The 7,410-nt window shown below is 44.2% G+C and overlaps 1 non-coding gene across 1 annotated transcript; it reads right to left on the minus strand.

The window, feature by feature from the left end:
• Positions 1-3,866: 3,866 nt before the first annotated feature.
• TRNAE-UUC (transfer RNA glutamic acid (anticodon UUC)) lies at positions 3,867-3,939 on the minus strand. The gene has a single exon. It is a non-coding gene; the product is annotated as a tRNA-Glu (tRNA).
• Between the last annotated feature and the right edge of the window lie 3,471 nt (positions 3,940-7,410).

The raw sequence follows: 7,410 nt of genomic DNA on the forward strand, positions 1-7,410 counted from the left end.
CCGAGAGACAAGAATCAACAACTTTAAAAGTAGAGTCATACATGCCATCCCCAATCTTATTCCAATATGGAACCTTGTTTGCAACACAACCTCCAATGATGATATTTGAGGGGAAGTCTGCAAATATCAACTCCACACAGTAATCGGACCCTCTACTCTTGACATTCCCTACTGTGCAAATAACATTCATGGCATCAAGCACTTGCTTTCCCAATGAGGATGCATCCTCCATGTTCACAAACGTAGCTGCAAGGTCCTCAATACTGACATTGAAGGCATAAATGGTTCCTATAGACAGGTTTTTGACATTTAACACACATAGTCTCAAGTCAAAACAATCGGATCACGATAGAGATGAGGTAGGAAGCTCACATACCTGGAGCTTGCAATGTCTTGGTTATGATGTCAGTTGGTTGTATCCCGCCTGCACTACTATTGGATGTCTGTTGTTGACTCTGCTCCCTATTTGCTTCCATTGCTCGATTCACCTCCAATGCACGATTCACTATTTCCCTCCCTAAATTCACTGGCAATGACTTACGAAAAGAAGCCGATGCAATCGATGTTGCATGTGATGTGGATGTGGCCTCATTATGATCAATTTGCTGGCTACGAAGCTCCAATATAGACTTATGTTGGCGATACAGATCAAGCTCCTCCTCAGGCACATGGTTTCTTTCAAGGTCCAACCACCACGGGCAGAAACGAGACTCTATGCTTGACATGGCCTGTTCAATGACAAACATGGGTAAACACAACTCACCCTCAATATGAACATGTTTCTCAATCATGGATTCAAAATGACAAATTCAATCACTTACTCTTCCAAGCTTCAAATCGGCATACATATAAGATTGATTATCAACACAAAGCCACACACTAGCGAGAGGGGGTAAAATATCCAATTGGTGCTCCTCAATTTCAGAAAGCAACCATCTGCAAGCCAAAGCACAAATGATAAAACAACACATTGAAAGAAGCATGCATGTTTTTTAACAAGGAATATCTGGGTTATGTTGGGGGAAAACCTATAAACGACTCGCCGTGCAGCACTCTGTAGGCCTGGTTGATGGTCAATATCATGGCTAAATTTTATGCCTCCTTCGTGCACTTTGAAAGCCCTTTTGAAGTACTTTCTTCTGCATAGAACAACAAAAGAGGTGAATCGGCTCTCACCTGGCAACCTGACTCGATCGGCATTTTTAATATCATTTTGGATTCTCAAACCCAGCTCCGTGATCTGAAGCCAGTAGGAGTACATGTGCAGCCATTCCCTAACCTTTGTCTTATCATTTGGCATACCCTCAAGTGATCGCACTGCAGCCTGAGAGTTGTCCAATAGCTTGACAATGTGAGCCTTATCTGTATCTCTGATGCAAGCAGAACCTATCATATTCGAGCCAAAAGGCCACTACATGACTCGACAGAAGAAAACTTTGGCAACTCTAGCCATAGGCCTGAGTTTAACTATGTGACAAGAGAGAGGTTAGAGCCTGCAATAGAGGTCGATGAGCAATGCAAAGTTTTAGAGAGCCTTGAAAGTGATGTGCATGATACAAAGTGGGCCTTGCGGAGGATACCAACAGTGAATCGAGTTGAGTGCAACCACTGGGCATCAGGGAAAAAGTGTAGCTCAAGGTTGCGAGGGGGTGATGTCAGTCCTTGTTTTTGGAGTGATTGTCAACTATCCTCCTGGAAAAAGGAGAAGTATTGCTATTTTTGTAATACAGATGTTAGGCACACTTGGAAAATTACAAAGACAATATTACATCCACCAGAGGATGTCCCTGGTGTTTGGCCCATTGCTAAAGGTACCAAGTTACAAGTGAAAGAAGCCTGCAAGCTTATTAGAGCAGGATATGACATTGGTATTCCTCTTGAGTTTTTTCTAGAAAAGGAGCTTGCAAAAGGCACTAGCGAGACAAACAAGGAGGTGAAACAATTTCCATATCGACAAGGAATTTCAAAGGCTACATTTGGTCAAATCACTGCAGCCTTCGATATGCATGCAGAAGTTGTAGGCAGCCATATACATATAGAAGGAGTAAAGGAAACATTTAGTATTAATCCATTGACCAATGGGAGCCAAGACACATCTCTGATAGAGGTCACTATTCAGAAGAATCCAATGTGTTCATGTGTGGAGTTCAGAGATAGAGTGGCCAAGAAAAGACCATATCTTGCATGCAAGCACATATACTTTGTGTTCTTAATGATTCTTGGACAGGATGTGAACAACAATATGCATATTCATCAAGTTTGTATTTCTGAGAGAATTGTAAAAGACATGCTAACTAAGTCTATTAGAAGTCATCCTCAACAGCTTTAGGAACCTGCAACCCACTTTAGTTGAAATATGTATGGGGGTCATGTCATACCAGCTGAACCGTAGTACTTGTTTTGGAAATGTTTTGGTTAATTTATAAATTTTCCTGTCTATTGTCTTTTGTTTGCTAATGGCTCTCCAACATTGTGAATACTATAGACTCAATATCTTTTTAGCGAGCCAAGCAATATGGGTTTAATAGTGATTTTTTGTATCTGCACCATTGGTTCGAAAAAAAATTTATTGCAATGGTCATTTTAGAACATTTCATGTCTTCTTTGTTTGATTGCTACAGAATTGCACTGTGGTTCCACTCTTCTCTTTAACATTTCATGCTCGCTTAACATCATACCATGCCCCTACTTGCTCACTTTCACAAGAACATGAGCTCTACTCATTGCTTTGTGCTCGCTGCTCTTGGCTCGCTTTTTGACCACCCCCCATGACTGTGAACTCATAATGCCCATAGTAGGTATTGAATGCTGCCTTCGGGATGTCCTGTTCCTTGATTCTGATCTGGTAGTACCTGGATTTGAGATCTATCTTTGTGAACATTTGGATCCCACTTAACCAATCTAGAAGTTCATCAATCCTAGGGATAGGATACTTATTTTTAATTGTTAATTGATTCAATCCTCTATATAGTCAATACAGAGTCTTAACGTTCCATCTTTCTTCTTTTGAAAGAGAACGGCTGCACCCCAAGGTGAGACACTGGGTCTGACGAATCCCTGCTCTAATAGTTGTGTCACGTAGGCTGTAACGCCTGTGATGACCGACGGCAGACCGGATGGCTATATCCGGGGTTCAGTGGGAGAGGACACCCATGCGGAGTCATGGGCGGCCAGGCTAGTGTGGACGGCAGGCCACACACTATATAGCCTGGGGGATGAGGGGCAATCCTCATTCTTCCTCTATGGCTGGGTGGTGAGTTAGAGGCCGTCCCCTCTTGTGGTAATGCCCGCAGCGGCGTTACGGGAATGTAACATTGGTATCAGAGCGTGGTTCGAGGGAATCGTGAGAGTCCGCGCGTGAACGGGGGAACGGAGCCCACTCGATGGTTTTCATCCACAATCTCCTTATCCTTATCTCGAATGGAAGGTGTGGAGGAGGCAGCCATGGAAGGTGTGGAGGAGGCAGCCATGGAAGAATGGAAGGGAAGAACTCTCTCTCTCTCTCTCTCTCCCCGTCAAACACAGCAAACGAATCGCAAGTAAGCTATTTCGTTTTTTGGTTTTCCTTTCGAAATTGATGTGTCTGCGCCATTTTAATCTCGATGTAGAGAAAAATTGTATGCTGTGTGTGGGAGTGGGGGGGCGAGAGCCCACTACTCTGCTGAACTTGGCCTGCGTAGCGTGGGTGGGCGAAGACAAGCCCACGAAAGACTGCGTAGCGTGGGTGGGCGAAGACCAGCCCACGAAAGACTGCGTTGTGAAGGGGGGCGATTTGCTGGATCAAGGCGGCCAGGCGTTGATTTTTGCTACGCTTGAGGACTTCTGAGACGCATGCTGTTTACGTTTAGAGATGAATCATGTACAAGCGCCGGCCATGGGGCTCGTACCCATGACCACAAGGTTGAAAGCCTTCCGCTCTACCAACTGAGCTAGGCCGGCTGCCAAAAATGACGGCTGTGAAATGACTGTGCTGCGTAGCCAGCCAGGGCGGCGGCGGCGGCGGCGGCGGCGGCCAGCCAGGCCGGCCAGCCAGCCAACCAGGCGGCGGCGGCGGCGCCGGCCAGCCAACGCCGGCCAGCCAGGGGCGGCGGCGGCCAGCAGCCACCAGCCCAGCCACCAGCACTGCAGGCGGCCATCAACGCGACGACCAGCGATAGCAGCTGAAAAAAAAAAGCGCCAGCGAGAGCACCGGGATGATGATAAGGTTTTGAACCTTAATAAATTTTATTTTATTTTTTTTTTAAAATGTTGGGGAAGTTCCCACTGAAAGAAACCTCCTCGCACGCTTTAAATGTGTGTGTTGGGCAGCTTGGGAAACGGGGGGTTGCGGGAAGCCTTCTCTGTGGCTGCGAGTTCATTTTTCAGCCCTCCAAAGCCAAGGATCCCACAAAGAGAACGCGGTTTGGTGTGCCCGTAGGCGTGCCCGTGGACATCCAAAAGGATACAAGCGAGTCCATAGGTGATTATTCATGTGTGCGGAGCTACACACACGAAGGAGGGCAGTTTGATAGGGTCATTGACATACATGTCGTGAGTGCATAGCCACCCGCAACACATTTATTGCCATAGATACCGTTATGTGTGTGGCTACACAACACAACATCGACATCGAGTTATCTTTGGATCGCGGGTGCGTAGCCACACGCAATAGCAATTATGTTGTAGCGTAGCCCGTTTTGAGGCTTAGTGATATAGTCTGACACTACTTGTATGGTCCTAGAATCATGAGATGATCTCTTGGATCAGGACGTACTAAACAACCGCAGTGTTGTGTTGTGCTTAACAACCAAAATGTATTATGCTAGGTCCGTAGAGATGCAAGTACTTGTGCATGGTCCTAGAGGTCTATTATTCTAAGATTTGTAGTAATCTTAGAGTGAGGTCCGTAGTGATCTTTCAATTCGGAGTTCATCGAAACCGTCGTGCCGTGTGGCCGTAGTGCCCGTTTTCCACGAAAGAGACCCACCGCACACGGTCGTAGCGCCGCGTGCTAAGAGAGAGACAAATCCCACGGACGTAGTGCCAAATCCTTCGAAAGAGAGCCGTTCTATGGCCGTTGTGCCTAGTGAACACGTCTATGGCCGTAGCGCCGCAAGAATAACACATGTGGTGATCACACATTTGGTTCGGAGAGACTAAATTTAAGCTGAGCAAGCATTGACCATAAAAGTCACGTAGATTGCCTTGTAAAAATAATCCCTAAGGTATGTATTACTTGGGATAAAGGGGCTAGTAGTGCTGCTAGCAGTACTCAACTAATTGGTTTATCTAGGAGTACTAATCTGAAGGATTAGCGTACGCCTAGATAATAATAGCAGATTTAGGATTGATTTGTAAAAATCAAAGGTAAATCTGAAGGGGTATAGTCTTGAGATGTAATGCTCAATGCCCTTATAGAAGTTGATCGACGAAGAGAACTGTTCTTAAACTTACTAGTATGGTTTTCTCTTTTTTTTATTGCCATGCGTTGACATCCCACTGCTCGAGAGTTTGTGGTGATCTTTCGAGGGGGGAAAGAGCCTTTTTATATGTCACATCAATTGATTTGGTGGTAATTTGATGGTATGGGACATCAATTCTCACGGAATCGATTGTAGTCTTGGTGGAATGGGACGCCAAGGCTTGTGCATGTAAATTGACTCTTTGGCAGGTTGTATGTACACTTGTCCGTAGTGATAAGTGTGCAAGATAAAATTTGAACTTTGACAATTACAAATATAGCCATGAGTTGGGATAAAACCCAGTTACAGAGTTCGGAGAAGCTCTAGGTAGCAAGACCATGATGGTGTGCTAGTGCTAACAGAGTGATTTAGTTCCGGAGTGATCTAAATCTAGAGGTTAGCAGTAAGACTAGCTTGGTTGGACAGTTTCATGCATGGGGGACGCCCTATAGCATTTTGCAAGCGTAGTCTTGCCTATGTTCAACATAAGTGTGCAATTGTGATCACATTTTAAATGCTACCATATGAATTTGGGAAATATATTACTTTCCTACATAAGCAATTGTAATATTGCATGACTGGCTATTTTGCTTACAAAGTTCATGTGCGTGTAAACCCTATAAGTCGTATGACCCCTGGGAAATGAGTGGAGCATTTCTAGGATTTAATAAGGTTTTACATGGCAATAGTGAGTAGTATCTCACTCCAGATGAGCCTGGTTGTTTTTCGTATCGGATCCGACATATGTAGTGTACATAAACTCGGGCTAAGTTAGGATAGAAGGCTAAGCCGGAGAGCTTAGTGGTAAATCCTACTGTATCTGGTGAGTTTTGACTTAACCGGAGTGTTAAGAAGTAAACTCAAAGTCTGGGGCTGAACCGGAGTGTTCGGAGGCAGACATATCTTTGTTAAATCGGAGAATTTAGCAAAAGATGAGCTTGGGGTGAACCATGGTACCCAGGAAAAAAGCTCTTCACACTAAAATAGTGCACAATGATTTTAGGGTGATAAAAATCCATCGCAGGAATGTTTTACAACTTTCCATAGATGATAGATGAAGACCATGTACTTTACGGAGTTAAAGTACATAGGTGGTGACTTCGGCGCCATATTTTTTGTAGGAAGTCACCAGTGGTGTGGTTAGGTCAGCCGAGACTCCACAAGACCTATGCACTAGTTTTTAAGTTGACCTCTATTAAGGACGTCCAAAAATTTGTGTTGTAATACCAGAAATTGTACTGCAATGTGCAATGGAAAGGTCAATTTGTGTAGTCACTTCTTAGCAGCAAGTGACTTAAGCATCTTGTTATAGATGGCTGTATATGGTACTCCCACTCGGGGGAGGTACGCCATTGGGTACGGAGTTACTCACAGACTAGTATGGAGCTACTAGTGTGATGATAGTGGGTACGTAGTTACTCACTAGTGTGATGATACTGGGTACGTAGTTACTCACTACTAATACATAGCTGCTAATAAAATTAAGATCCTCGAGTGAAAGATACTCTAGATCAACATTTTAAATTACCGAACCACAATCCATGAGTATCGAGGTACTCATAAATATGTTAACGTTGCTCAAATCGAGGGACCGATTTGTTCGATGGTATGAATAAGCAAGGAGAATGGAGTAACTTAAAAGTTACACATCACTAGTCCTAGTGAGTTGTCAAGGTCATTCGTAGTTTGATGATCCCCTCTACCTATCAGATAACATTCAATTTTGCAAGCCCTGGCATTTAATCCGTAGTGATTATGAGTTTGGTGTGAGATATGGTTATGAAGTTCTTACAAGAGTACTCGTTTATTTGCTTGTCATTGGTTATAGCTTGGTAGAGATTGCCACCTGTGATGGGTAGGTAGCTTTGCCGCTATAATGAGGAGGCAGCAAATAATGTTCTCGTAGTTATACTTCATACCAACACCGAACAGGGATAGGATGAAATTCCTAAGTTCATTATCACGAAGT

Source organism: Cibotium barometz, chromosome 47 (assembly GCF_041138505.1).
Source record: "Cibotium barometz isolate CiBa-2024 chromosome 47, ASM4113850v1, whole genome shotgun sequence".
Classification (NCBI taxonomy): domain Eukaryota; kingdom Viridiplantae; phylum Streptophyta; class Polypodiopsida; order Cyatheales; family Cibotiaceae; genus Cibotium; species Cibotium barometz.